The sequence below is a fragment of the Cebus imitator genome, unplaced genomic scaffold (genome assembly GCF_001604975.1).
Source record: "Cebus imitator isolate Cc_AM_T3 unplaced genomic scaffold, Cebus_imitator-1.0 Scaffold159, whole genome shotgun sequence".
In the NCBI taxonomy this organism is placed as follows: Eukaryota; Metazoa; Chordata; class Mammalia; order Primates; family Cebidae; genus Cebus; species Cebus imitator.
This window is the reverse complement of record NW_016107474.1, coordinates 1,340,044-1,353,271: the sequence shown is the minus strand read 5'-3', so window position 1 is coordinate 1,353,271 and position 13,228 is coordinate 1,340,044. Positions and strand designations below refer to the sequence as shown.

Below are 13,228 nucleotides of genomic sequence, written 5' to 3'. Positions count from 1 at the left end.
TAACTTCAGAGAGTGCTACGGGCTCTGAAAGCCGTCCCACTGGGCAACAGTACAGGACGTGACCAATGACAGGTGGGCAGGGTTGGGGAGGGCTTCTTTAGTGAAGGTGATCAGGAAAAGCCTTGCAGAGGAGAAGAGAGTGAGATCGAAGTGAAAACGAGACACTCACATGAAAGCCTGGGCAAGGGAGAACATTCTAGACAGAGGGAGCCACGGTGAGCTGATGTCAAGGAGGAGCCTCCAGCTGAGCAGCAGCTTGGAGACAATGGGTCAAGCAGAGGCGAATGAGATGGACCCATGCCCAAATCCTGGCTCAGCCCTTTAATATCTGTGGGGGACAGAGAGAGGTGCTAACCTTCCAAGCTTTTTCGCTTCCCTATATATAAAAGGGAGACACTAAAACCTCACTCACAGAGTAGGTGAAAGGATGAAATCATATACAGAGCACGGTCCTTGGCAAGCCCAGATACTTCCAAATCCTTTTGACAACTGAAAGTCATTGTGGTTGTCACATCAGCATCATAAGACAGGCAGGAAGATTGATCACCTTGCTTCTGGTAACCAGTTTCAGACTGACACATCTGTATGGTTCCAGTTTCATTCAATATTTTAAAAATGCTCCATGTGCTCCCTTTATTATGCATGTCACCCAGCTCTAGCTACTGTGAAACTAGAAGGTCACAGCTTGGCTCTGTGCTCAGAAATATGGCACCTGTCAGGCGCATGATTTAGGAACTCGGCCTTCCTCAGTGGGACCTCAGTGTAGTAAAATCAAGTCAACGATTCTATCCATGGCTGCTATATAAAGGCTGGGAGAAATATGAAGCTCTGTCTTAACAATACACTTTTCAGCAATGAACTTTTTTAGCAAGATGACACTGAAGTCCACCCCCCACCCTGGTTTCCAAATAGCTCAGCACTGGAACCTGAATAAGATGTGGTGATTCTGTTGGACAAACCAAGACAAAACACCTTGCGAGGGTGTGGGACAGACAACAGGACACATAGCGCAGGTGGCTCGGGTTTGCAAGGTTAGTCTTCTCTCATTTGATGTCACTACCTCTGGCTCTTTTCCTTTTCTTTGCCAGAAGTACACTGGCAAATGTTTAACATCTGATTCTCTGGAGGTGGGGAAAGCCTGAATTAATAGTGTTTGCCTAATTCCAATGATAGGAGTACTTCCACTTGGCCAATTTCAAGTTACTCTCACGATGTCACTGAACACAGAGCTGGGAAGAAATGGTAACAACTGGCTCCTGCCAACTGCTATGAACTGGCTGCAGGACAACACTGCCACACCATCTCCCTACGAGGAACAGGGACCCCCTACGTGGAGCTGGACACTCTATGTATGTAGCTGGCACTACATACATGATATTTCATACAATTTTAACTATCATTGTTTGAGGCTGGGATTATTATTGCCATTTCAGGGATGAGAAAGGCGAGGTTCAGAGAGATTGTATAGCCAGCACTGGTTCACTTAATCAGCTCGCGGCAAAGTTGGAATTTGAACACTGTGCGTACATCTCACAGCGGAACACTCCTCCTCCCCAGTCTGAGTCCTTCTCTTTCTTCCCTGGATGGGAACCTGGCTTTCTAACAGCCTCCAGAGCTCCACTCTCCCCTGGATCCTCCCACAGTGCTCTTCTGCCCATGGAACGCCTCCACTCCCAGTTCAGAATGAAGTCCAGTTTATTTAGCTTGGCTCCAGAGTGCAGCCTGCACTTCCTCAACCAATCTCTCGACTCTAGCAAAATGAGTTTCCCCACAGTCCCTAGATACACCCGAGATCGTTGACCTTCTTGCACTATCAGCTTTTCCTTATTCCACTTAGCAGCAATGGTCCCATTCAAACTCTGTCTTGTCCTGCTAGCCCTGCGAAACCTCTTGAGCCCCTGGAGTCTCTTCCTCTCTTGAGCTTCTCCAGCATTCCTATCTGGACCACTCGCCATGTGGTTAACGCCAGATGCTTTTATAAAAACTACGTTGTTTGCTGGTTTGGATTTCTTAACAGCTCCCGGGAGGCCACAAGCTACTCAGGGGCAGGACCATGTGATATACATAATGATCAGACAGCCACAAAGAGTCCCTTGCTCAGACAGGTGGTGTTCAGCAACTCTCCCCAGAGCAAAACATACCCGTCTTGACCACTGTGGAGTAATTGCAAGGCAGTGTACTGCTCCTCTGGGGTCTCAGACCCAGGGGCAGCTTTACAAGAACAAACTCAAGCTATGATTAAAAAATATTTTTAAACAACAAATCTCTCCCCTCTAAATGACATTTAATTGCTACAAAGATCAAGAGAAGGCAACTTCTCTGGCTGGAAATGCAAACAATGTGAGTTCTTCAGGGCTCTGGGTATGGGTAACAAGATTCATTGTGACTCAGTTCTCCAGTCCACTGAGTTTTGGAGGACACAGGCAGTGTGTCACCGCAGATGGGCTGCCAACCCCCAATTAAGCTGTTCTGGATGTCCACTGGTGGTGACTTTCAGGTAACTTTCATCAAGCCTCGAAGGAGGGCAGCTACCTGACACTAGCAGAGTTTGAGTGTGCCAGGTACTTATCACTGACCCCCCTTAGCAGTCTACATCAAACCATCATGCTGGCCGGAAACAGTGCGCTGAGTTCTGATGATACGGAAACACCGTACTATCGATGATACAGCTATATACATGAAACCTGCCAGTGGCAGGAGTGCCTGATGCCGTCCACACCTAGGAATGCTCTGCTGGAACCCAGTTTAACTCAGGCACAGTTATAACCCACTCCATAAAGCCTGTGGCACAGAGAAAATTATGCCAGGACCTTGCTAGAAAGAAGAGGCGGTAGTTACAAGGCCCCATGGGGTTTATCTTCCAGGATGGACTGGCCCTGGGTTTGGGATTGCACCGAGTTCATTTCCGGCTCTCATGAGTCAGGCTGCCACTTTTCTCAGAGGGCGGAAGCCAGTGGAGTGTGGCAAAGGTATCTGGCAGCCTGTCTTTGCTGCTTCCTGTGAAAACGAGGTGGTATGCCTCCACTGGCTGTTTCATTTCTGGGCCCCCCTTGTGTCTTTTTGTTGTTGTTGTTGTTGTTTATATAGAGGTGGGATCTCGTTATGTTGCTCAGGCTCCCCTCAAACTCCTAGGCTCAAGGAATCTTCCTGCCTCGGCCTCCCAAAGTGCTGGATTATGGATGTGGGCCATCACACTCGGCTTCCCCTCATCTCTTGTGCTTGGCATAATGCTGGTGTGCAGTAGGTGCTCAATAAATACTGACTTGGGTGTAATATTGATGAACTATACAAAGTTTAATGGAGTGTGTGTGCCTGTGTGACTGCACATGTGTGAATGTGTGTGCATGGTGTGTGCATGTGCGTGTTCACATGTATGTGCATGACATATGTGTGTACATGTGTGAGTGTGTGAACATGTGTGTCTGTGCATGTACATATGTGCTGGATCGGGGTGAGGCAGAGCTGGCACTCAGATAACCACCAGCACTCATGTCCCAAACTCAGTAGCAGCAACCATTTGGTGCCTACCCTGGTCCCTTCTCATTTAGTGCCATCTTCACCAACCATCTTCACCAACCAGCCAGAAAGACAAGCTTGATTCTGTTTTGAATACGAGGAAACAGAGGCTCAGTGACATGCAGTAGGCCTTACTGTGTGCAGGGAGGTATGGATTCCAGTGGAGTCTGACCCCCTGTCCCCTGTGCTGCAGTGCCTCCTGGGCAGATGCCAGGCACTGGTCCAGGAAAATTCTCCCACACAGTGAGTGGAACCATCCGAAGCTGATGTCAGTGTATTCCACAGTGGCTGTGTGTTATGAAGACGGAACAGGACTGGTACTCAGGGGCTTTGGGACTGGCGTCTGGTATACTGGGCGTCTGAGGACATGGCACTGAACTTCACCGTGTGCCACAGCCTCCTCACCTTATAATGGAAACAACAGTGCATGCCTCCTAGCATCGTCATGGGGGTGTAAATTCTTACATGTGAGGCGTGTATAACTGCATGTGTATGCAGGAAGCACTCAGTAGATATGCTCCTAACACACCCTCGTAAGTAAGCACTTACCTAATCCAGCTATTGTGCTTGAAAATGTGGTGCTGGGAAAGACCTGGAGCTTGACCATGACACACACATTCAGGGTATGGATCCTGTGCCCACCATGCAGTAAGTGGGCTGTGGTGAGTGACAGGGAGGGTGGCATAACCTCCCTACAGCTCCCTTTCCTAGTCCAGAAGCTTGAGATAGTGGCAGCTACCTCGCAGGGCTGCTGGGATGACTGAATGGACTTAACATACCTCACGTAGGGTCTTGCGTGCAGTGATCCCGCAACAGTGGACAGGCATTATTGGGATCTGGCCATATTCTGAGAACAAAGCTTGACACATTCTGGAATCAAAATGTCATTGTCAAATGTGCCTGCTCAGTGCAATTCCACGTGGCTACTTGACTCTCTGCAATAACTTGTCTGAAAAAGAGCCAGAAGCCACAGGAGATGAATGAACTGGTTTTAAGGAGTGAATGGTTTTTAGAGGCATTGAGGGTGCCCTGGAGGCCATCCCCCTACAGTGCACCTCACGCCAAATGCACCTGCCAGCACCTGCATTCCTTTGCTGGAGAACTTGCACCAACAGCCAAAGGCCTTTGCTTATCTGTGCAGCAGGCTGGATATGATGAGGAATTAGTATCTCTCTCAGGTGCAGCCCTCACCCAGTGACTGGGGTATTTATACCCCAGCTCCCTTGCTCACTATGAGACCGGAAGAATGCAGGGTGGTCCCAGAAGAATAGAAAGTTCCAGTCAGTAGTTTCACATGAGGAAATGGAGGAAAATGTTGGAATAGCTGCAGAAGCTAGGGGCTAAGACCCTGAAAAACCAGGGTGCGGGCCAAGCTGGCTAAGACCAATTGGACCCAATGTGGCACTGGATTTGACCTAGGTTTTCCCTAGGACCTCATTACATACTCATTAACATACTAAATCACACAGCCACCAGAACCACCACAGTTCCAGGAGCACCCGTATTTGGTGCAAAAATGAAGGACACTTCAGTTCTGAGAAATCTCCACCTTTTTTTCAGGGATGTTCGTGAATATTCCACTCCTTGGTTCAAGAAATGCATAGAGGTAGCAACCCCAATCGCCCTTCAGAGGGATTCCTTCTCTCTTGAAAACGCTCACACTCCCTTTTCTTGGGTGTGTCCTTTTCATTTTGCAATACATCACCGTACTTTTACGATTTTCTGATTCATTCTTGAATTTCTTCTTACAGTCAGGAGCCTGGACACTGAATGGGGCAAGGTCTCACCGGCGTCTGGGGACCTCCCCCAGCCTACAGGTATCACTTGGATGGAGAAAGCTCAGGAGCGTGTTCTGCTGGGATTCAGCTCCTGTTCACATAATGGCGGCTGGTTGGACAGTGCAGAGTGTGTGGGCTGTGTTCCGCTCCTGTCCCACTTCCCACCCCCTGCTGGTATTTTATGGGTTTTTCTCCAATATTTGTCCCAATCCAAAGTAAGACAGTTATGTCAACAGAATTCCCATCGGACAGTGGTTGATTGTTCTAGATGCCAATGCCCGGACCAGCAGGAAGTGACTTCATCAAGCCAGAGTGGTGAATTAGTTCCAGGGGGTTTTCCTGAGCCTCTCAACAACAGGAGAGACTTGCAGAGCGCGGCAGGAACTGAAAGGGGCTTGCGTGAATGAAAAATCCAGAGAAAGGTGTCCTGCGGAACGGGCAGGGTAAGATTTTAAAGAGCTCCCTCTGTCACAGAGAAATAACAAGCTTTGCATGCAGGGGAGCTGGTTAATTGGCCTACTTTCCTGCAAACTAGCTCTCAAACTCTCACAATAGTCCTGGAGGAACGAATTATGGTTGCCACTTACAGGTAAGGAAATGGAGGCAGTGAGAGGTAAAGGAGCTCACAGTGTTCCCGTGATCATTAAAAGAGAAAATAGACACCAAGACTCAACCCTTGGCTCACAGTAGGTGCCATTTCATGTCATTGCCTGCTTCTTCCTGATGTGATGGAGGAGTCTTTTGGCAGGGTGGCCTGGGTCTGTTTCTCAGCTTCCCTGAGTCTATTTCCCAAGACAGAAGAAAGCGCAGACAGGGGCTTTCATGTGTGGTGAACCAGGCAGTTCAGACCGGTCCTCCCACCAAACCCAAAAGGAGGTGGAAAATATATATACATACAAAAAGTGGGGAAGAAGTCAGGGTAGGTTAGGGTATTACAGGAAAGCAATCACTACAAGTCTTCATTTGGCTCTACTCTTTTTTTGTTTGTTTGTTTGGAGATAGTATTTTGCTCTCTTGCCCAGGCTGGAGTTCAGTAGCGCCATCGCGGCCCACTACAACCTCTGCCTCCTGAGTTCAAGCGATCCTCCTTCCTCAGCCTCCCGAGTGGCTGGGACTACAGGTGTATGCCAATACCCCCAGTTAATTTTTGTATTTTTAGTAGAGATGAGGTTTCGCCATGTTGGCTGGGCTGATCTTGAACTACCGATCTCAAGTGATTCACCTGCCTTGGCCTCCCAAAATGTTGGGATTACAGGCGTGAGCCATGGCGTCCAGCCTTCTCATTTTTTTTAATGGCTGGTATCCCATTTCAAGGAGGGTCTGAGAGAGTTTTATAGGCAAAATGATGTTGATCTGAAAAATTCAGAGATTTCCAAAGAATTTTTGATTTTGGAGAGAATGATCAGGACTGGAAGACTGTATTTTCCCAAGTAAACGATCATTAAAGAGGCTAGACCGGGCGTGGTGGCTCACACCTATAATCCCAGCACTTTGGGAGGCTGAGGCGGGCAGATCATGAGGTCAGGAGTTTGAGACCAGCCTGGCCAACATAGTGAAACTCCGTCTCTACTAAAAATACAAAAATTAGCCGGGCGTAGTGACGGGCACCTGTAATCTCAGCTACACTGGAGGCCGAGGCAGGAGAATTGCTTGAGCCCTGAAGGCGGAGGCTACAGTAAGCCAAGATCACACCACTGAACTCCAGCCTGGGTAACAGAGTGAGACTCTGTCTCAAGACACACACACACACAAGAGGCTAGTGACGGGTGCAGCAGAATGGGGATTAATGATTGCCAAGGGTTGGAGGGAAAGAGGAATGTTCGGGTGGAACACATAGGATATTTAAGGATATTTAAGGTTCAAACTATTCTTTCGGTATGACGGTGGTAGATGCATGCTGTTATACATTTGTCCAAACCTATAGGATGTCCAATACCAAAAGGGAACCGTAATTTGCACTATGGCCTCTGGGTGATCATGACATGTCAATGTAGGTTCATTAGTTGTAATAAATGTCCCAGTTTGGTGGGGGATATTGATCATGGGAGAGGCTGTGAATGTGTGGGGGTAGGAGACATGTGGAAACTCCCTCTGCCTTCTGCTCAATTTTGCTGTGAACCCGCAACTGCTCTGAAAAACAAAGTCTATCAAAAAAAAATAATAAAAATGAGCAAGTCTAAGTTTTCCTAGCTTTAAGGAAAACAACATGAACTCAGCAAAATGGAAGACCGTATCAAGATGATATTAAAGGTAAATTGCATATCCTGGGGAAAGATTTTAACAATATCTGATAGAACAGTCATCAAACATGGAGAGAAAATTACTGCAAAAGAGGAGGGTAGTGGACAGCTGTTGTTTCCCCATCCCCCCCACAGGAAGGCATTTCTTCTTCCTTCATTTTGGTGAAAACATCCTAATTGCTACAACCCCACCCCTGTCACAGCCTGTTGTCAAGGTGGACCATCCCCTGGCTAGGAAGTGGGCCCTGACCCACGCCAAGACATCATAATCACTCCCCAGTTTGACTCCTAGCCTGGGCTGACAGTTGGCATTGAGCGTCAAACTGCCACCCAGGGCTCCCCTGAGGGATCTGCCTGCCTGTCAGTCACACATAGCTCACCAAGACACTGTTTTTTGCATTCATTCTTCAGAGTTAATTTCTGTTGCTTGCACCCAACTCTAATGGATAAAAACATCATTTCAGACACAGGGTAGTATTCAGAAATGCATTTTACTAACTCTGCTGCTGCTGCTGCCACCCGGAAGGAGACTTACCAAGACCCGGTACTTACAAGCCCCAGGCTCCTGGCTCCCTTACGGCAGCCAGTATAAATACTCTAAAATGCTAAAACAAACAAGTGCCTGCAGGAAATCCTGGCACCACCTGTCAGGGTAAGGTCAGCAAGGATAAAGTAGATGGGTTTTTGAAGCGAAAAACAGCTGCGAATGAAGCATTATCCAAACCCCGATCAAGTAAAGGGGAACGTTAGCCTCTGATGGGAAAATAGACTTTGCGTTGGCCATAAGTAACTGCACTACGTATGGGAATAGCCCAAGTGATTATTACACAGAGCTGCATATTTATGCCAGCATGAATTCATAGCAATAAAGCTCTATTTCATATCTTTTGTGGAATGAGGTGGAGGTATTTACGAGCAAAGGCATGCATGAATGAATGAACAAATACTCTAAATGATAGCAATAAAACTCTCACTCTCAAACCTAGCTACAGCTTTATTCAATCCTAGCTGGAAAGTCCTTGCTCAGCAAACAACAACTACCTGAGATCACAAATGATGTAAAGAAACAGATGGGCAGAAGCAACAAACTCAAGGCTTTTCCTTTTTCTTAAAATCACAAGAGAACTAGATAAAGGTACTTTGCAAAAACTTTAATTAGGAATTAAAGATAAAGACCCATTCTCATTGACGATAGATGAGTATCATCAGAACTCTCTCCTCCTAGCAGATTAAGAAGGCATTTCCCATTTCTGTCTTCTGTAGAAAAGCTACTAAACATAAAACAAACACATCCACAGATGCCAGGATGTCAGACATTTCGCCTGTTTAACTCATGAATATGCAATAGCTCCTGAGTCTATCTTATGACAGTCTTATGTTGCAGTCTCTGTAGACAACGTTTTGAATCTTCTGAAACTGTACCTCATACTGATAGCTGAAGTCCAAGTCAATAGGTCAAAGTCTCCAGTGTTAGTTACAGAGGTAGAAAGTATCACATGCTTAGTTATCAAATGTTTGCAGAACATTCTGTGGTGGGGCACTGGGAAACAGTTTCCCCCATGCTTACCAAATACCCTCATGAAAACATACTGAAGCACACTGGGGCAGCATAGCTAGGTATGCAGTCACTTTGGAAGTATGCTTCACAGTGTTTTATTTAATTTTTATGCCAGTTATCTATGACTAAGAGTATAGATTTCACTTCTGTTAAGCATTGCCACCAATAATAAAAATCAATCTTTTAGGGACAGGGATATTAACAGCACTTGGGGCAAGACACTAAAGCAATGTGATCCTCTCTGCATTTCTAGAAACTACAGAAAGGGTTCAAAGTGCCATTTACTATTGTGTGATTTGCAACGGATGGGATTGTTGTGGCTTCTGTGGCACTGATGTTCTCTTCTTCCTGTAAGACCACCTGACTTGGATTAGGGCAGCCACCCCTCCCCTCACTGCCCCAGGGTTTTGGATGGGACCAGTGGCCAGTGATGGGTGTAGAGATCCACTCTGAACCAGTGAACATGAGCCTAGGAATTCTGAAGAATACTGGACAGGCATCTCTCTGAGAGGCAGAGTTGGTGAGCTGCTAGACCCAGAGCTACTGCTGACCTTTTGCAACCAGAGCAAAGCCTCTTTGAGAGTAATGCTGAGATTCCTGATTGCCCCATCCTGACGGCACATGCAGGGCTGATGTCACTGTCATGGACTGTTCTGATTGGCTGGTATCCACTGTTAAATGTTCTTATTTGAATATTTCCCACAAACCTCAGATCCAGTTCTGGTTAAAACCACATCCACCCTTGGACCTCCCAGTTATGTGAGATACATCAATTCACTTTCCCCAGCTCATTCTAGTTTAAGTTAGGTTTCCTTTGTAAGTAAAAGAGTCCCAGCTGATAGGTAAACGTACCATTTGTGAGGGGTAAAGTTAACGTAACATGTCTTTTTACCTACAAATTTGAAGAGAAAACCATTAATTTATTTATTTAGAGATGGAGTCTCGCTCTGTTTCACAGGCTTGAGTGCAATGGTGCGATCTTGGCTCACTGCAGCCTCTGCCTCCCGGATTCAAATGATTCTCCTGCCTCAGCCTCCTGGGTAGCTGAGGCTACAGACAAGTGCCACCAAGCCCGGCTAATTTTTTATATTTTTAGTAGAGACGGGATTTCACCATGTTAGCCAGGATGGTCTCCATCTCCTGATCCTGTGATCCGCTTGCCTCGGCCTCCCAGAGTGCTGGGATTACAGGCGTGAACCACCACACCCGGCCCGTTTTTTTTTTGTTTTTTTTTTTTTTTTTTTTTTTTTTTTTTTTTTTTGGTGATGGGAAAAGTTGACAGACGCAAATATCTATCTACTTGCTTGATGTTTCCCTCCTTCAAAATTTCCCTTTCTCCCCAACCCTGTCTAAAAGAACATAATGCTCATTACAAACCAGTGTGGCTTTATAAAAAATAAGTCGGACCCAAAGAACCTCATTTCTCACGAAAATGAGTTGCCTTCTATGTGGACGCAGGTGAGGCATGTCACAAGGTCTTGTGGAAAAGATGGAAGAAGGTAGGGTGGAAGGCCAATGGCAGAAGACGAGGTGAGCTCCCTGGTGGAGTAATCGTTTCTGGTGGGTGCTGGATTGGCACACTGCCATCTATCAATGCGTCTGCGAAGGACCCCGGCCCATTAGATGGAAAGAGGGCTGGAAGAATCCTCAGTGAATGAAGTGCATGTAGCTGCTCCTTTCCTGGGTTGATCTGTTTGCTGCTGGATGGTAGAGACGGAGGCTGAAACACGCAGTTCCCTTGCTACTGGCTTGAACTATAATCCGCACATTAGGTAAAAGGCCTAAAGTGCTCAGATCATTTTAAACAGGGATATTTGGCCAGAATTGTACTAGTATTTGAAAGTAACAGAGCTCTCCACCTGAAGATTTCTTTAACGTGGCTCAGAAGCGCACTGTCACTTCAAAGTCACTTTGCGGAACGTTTTTACAACTTTAATAAAAATCCAGGTGATGTACCAACAAACTTAATAAGGCTGAATTTTTAGAGAAGCAATACTGTTTTACACACCTCTCTATGCTTTTATTAGTGTGTGACAGCACATGGCAGACATGATGTGTGGCGAGCTAAACAGAGAGTCTAGTTACTTAGAGGAAAACAATGTCTGTAATACTGAGACTCAAGCGGCAATATGGTCTTTTCCCAAAAAGGATAGACGTGTAGACTAATTGGATAATGCAAGTAAAATATAAAACGTTGCCTCCAATCCTGCAAACAGGCCTCTTTGACTTGCTGGCGTGTACAGGCACAGCAACTGTGGTTGCCCAGACCTGGAAGGGTGCTCCTGAAAACATGAAATAAAATGCAGAGCACAGAGCATGCCCTGATGAGTCTTACCCTGGGATACTTCCTTCTCTAAAGACAATTAAGGCAACGTGTGGGAATTTTTATTTTGCTTGCATGTTTTTCATAGATACATGCCTCATTCTTCAACCTTCCTGTTGTGCAAAGATCCTGTTTTCAATGCTAAAGCTGGCCTGTCCTAAACCAGGTGTGCCTAGGCCTGGAGTTTGGTCTCATGAGATCGTGAAAGTCCCCACTGCTCTGGTGGCTAGTGTACCCCACAGGTTCTCTGCTTTCCACTCAAAGCCCCTTTAAAAGGTGCTACCAAATTTTAGTGGTGCCTTTTTTGGTCTGAATTGTGTTTCCCCAAATACTTATGTGGATGTCCTAACCTCCAGCACCTCAGAATGTGATTGTATGAAAGAGGTAAGTTTGAAAGGAGATCATGATGGAGTGGGCCCTAATTAAATATGACTGGTGTCCTTATGAGAAGAATAAGGGCACAGACAGGCCCAGAGGGAAGACTCTGTGAGGACACAGAAAGAAGACAGCATCTATAAGCCAAGGAGAGAGGCCTCAGAAGAAACACACTCTGCCAACACCTTGATCTCAGACTCCTAGCCTACAGAATTGTGACAAATTGAATTTCTGCTATTTAAGCTGCTTAGTCTATGTTACTTGGTTATGGCAGCCCTGGAAAAAGAATGCAATGTCTACTAAGCACCTAAAAACATGCCAGCCAACTGGCGTGGTATCTTATGCCTGTAATCCCAGCACTTTGGAAGGCTGAGGCGGGTGGATCATTTGAGGTCAGGAGCTTGAGACCAGCCTGGCCAATATGGAGAAATCCCAACTCTACTAAAAACACAGAAATTAGTTGGTGGGGTAGTGGCATGCACCTGTAATCTCAGCTAATCGGGAGGCTGAGGGAGGAGAATCGCTTGAGCCTGGGAGGTGGAGGTTGTGGTGAGCCAAGATCACACCATTGTAGTCCAGTCTGGGTGAGGGAGTGAGACCCTGTCTCAAACAAACAAAAAACAAAACCAAAAACACCAACCAACCAACCAATAAACAAAAAAGAACACATGCTAGCCAGTGTGCCTCTTAGCCATTAGGAAAGTTTGCTAATTGACTACATTATGATAAAGCTGCCCCCCACCAACATGCACTAATTCCTACTCTGTCATCTGTTATGTCTGCCACAGCCGTTCGCCATTTGCTTCCTGCCATTGTTTGCTCATGGAATGCAATGCATACAGGATGCTTTTATTCCTTCAGCCCACTTGATTAATTATGGGGCATCCCTGCTAAAGAATGAGGTAGGCAGACTTTCTAATGGGAGAGTTTCAAAATCTCCCTGTGCCTGAACTTATAGACACTTCTAATTGGGGAGAGTGGAGAAGGGGCAACTCCAGTTGTCCACCCAGGCAACTGTCAAGTGGCCCCTGCCTCAAGGTGGTGGCATGTACCTAGGTGCCTCTGCTGGTTGCCAAAATGAGGATCACTGATCCATGTTCAGCAGCATGAGGGGCTTCCCCAGGTTGAGTCCCAGTGTGTCTGTGGAATTTTCCTAACGTTCATCCTAGTTCCACTCACAAGAGACCGCCTCCTTCAAATGCTGCGCAATGATGGCTGAACCTGCCCCTCACTCATTCGTTTTCCAGTCTTAGCTCTACCTATTGTGCCTCAGGCGTCTGAGTTGCAGCCCTCTCCTGTTTTGAATAATAAGCATCAATAGCCCTGTTTATTAAGTGCTTAGAGGAGGCAGTCACTGTGCTAAGCGCTTCACACTTGAACTTTAACTCATTACACGCTTCCTGCTAATTCCCCCTAAGATGAGGAAGCTCTGGTTCAT

The 13,228-nt window shown here is 46.5% G+C and overlaps 1 protein-coding gene and 1 long non-coding RNA gene across 3 annotated transcripts in view; one reads left to right on the top strand and one right to left on the bottom strand.

Annotated features, from left to right (window-relative positions):
• Positions 1 to 13,228, bottom strand: part of CDH13 (cadherin 13) — a 1,196,315-nt gene that overhangs the window by 74,367 nt on the left and 1,108,720 nt on the right. The gene's annotated exons all lie outside the window — the stretch shown is intronic.
• Positions 5,617 to 13,228, top strand: part of LOC119473430 — a 40,819-nt gene continuing 33,207 nt past the window's right edge. The window contains exon 1 of the long non-coding RNA XR_005202644.1: positions 5,617 to 5,737. This is a non-coding gene — a long non-coding RNA (uncharacterized LOC119473430). The remainder of the gene's footprint in view (positions 5,738 to 13,228) is intronic.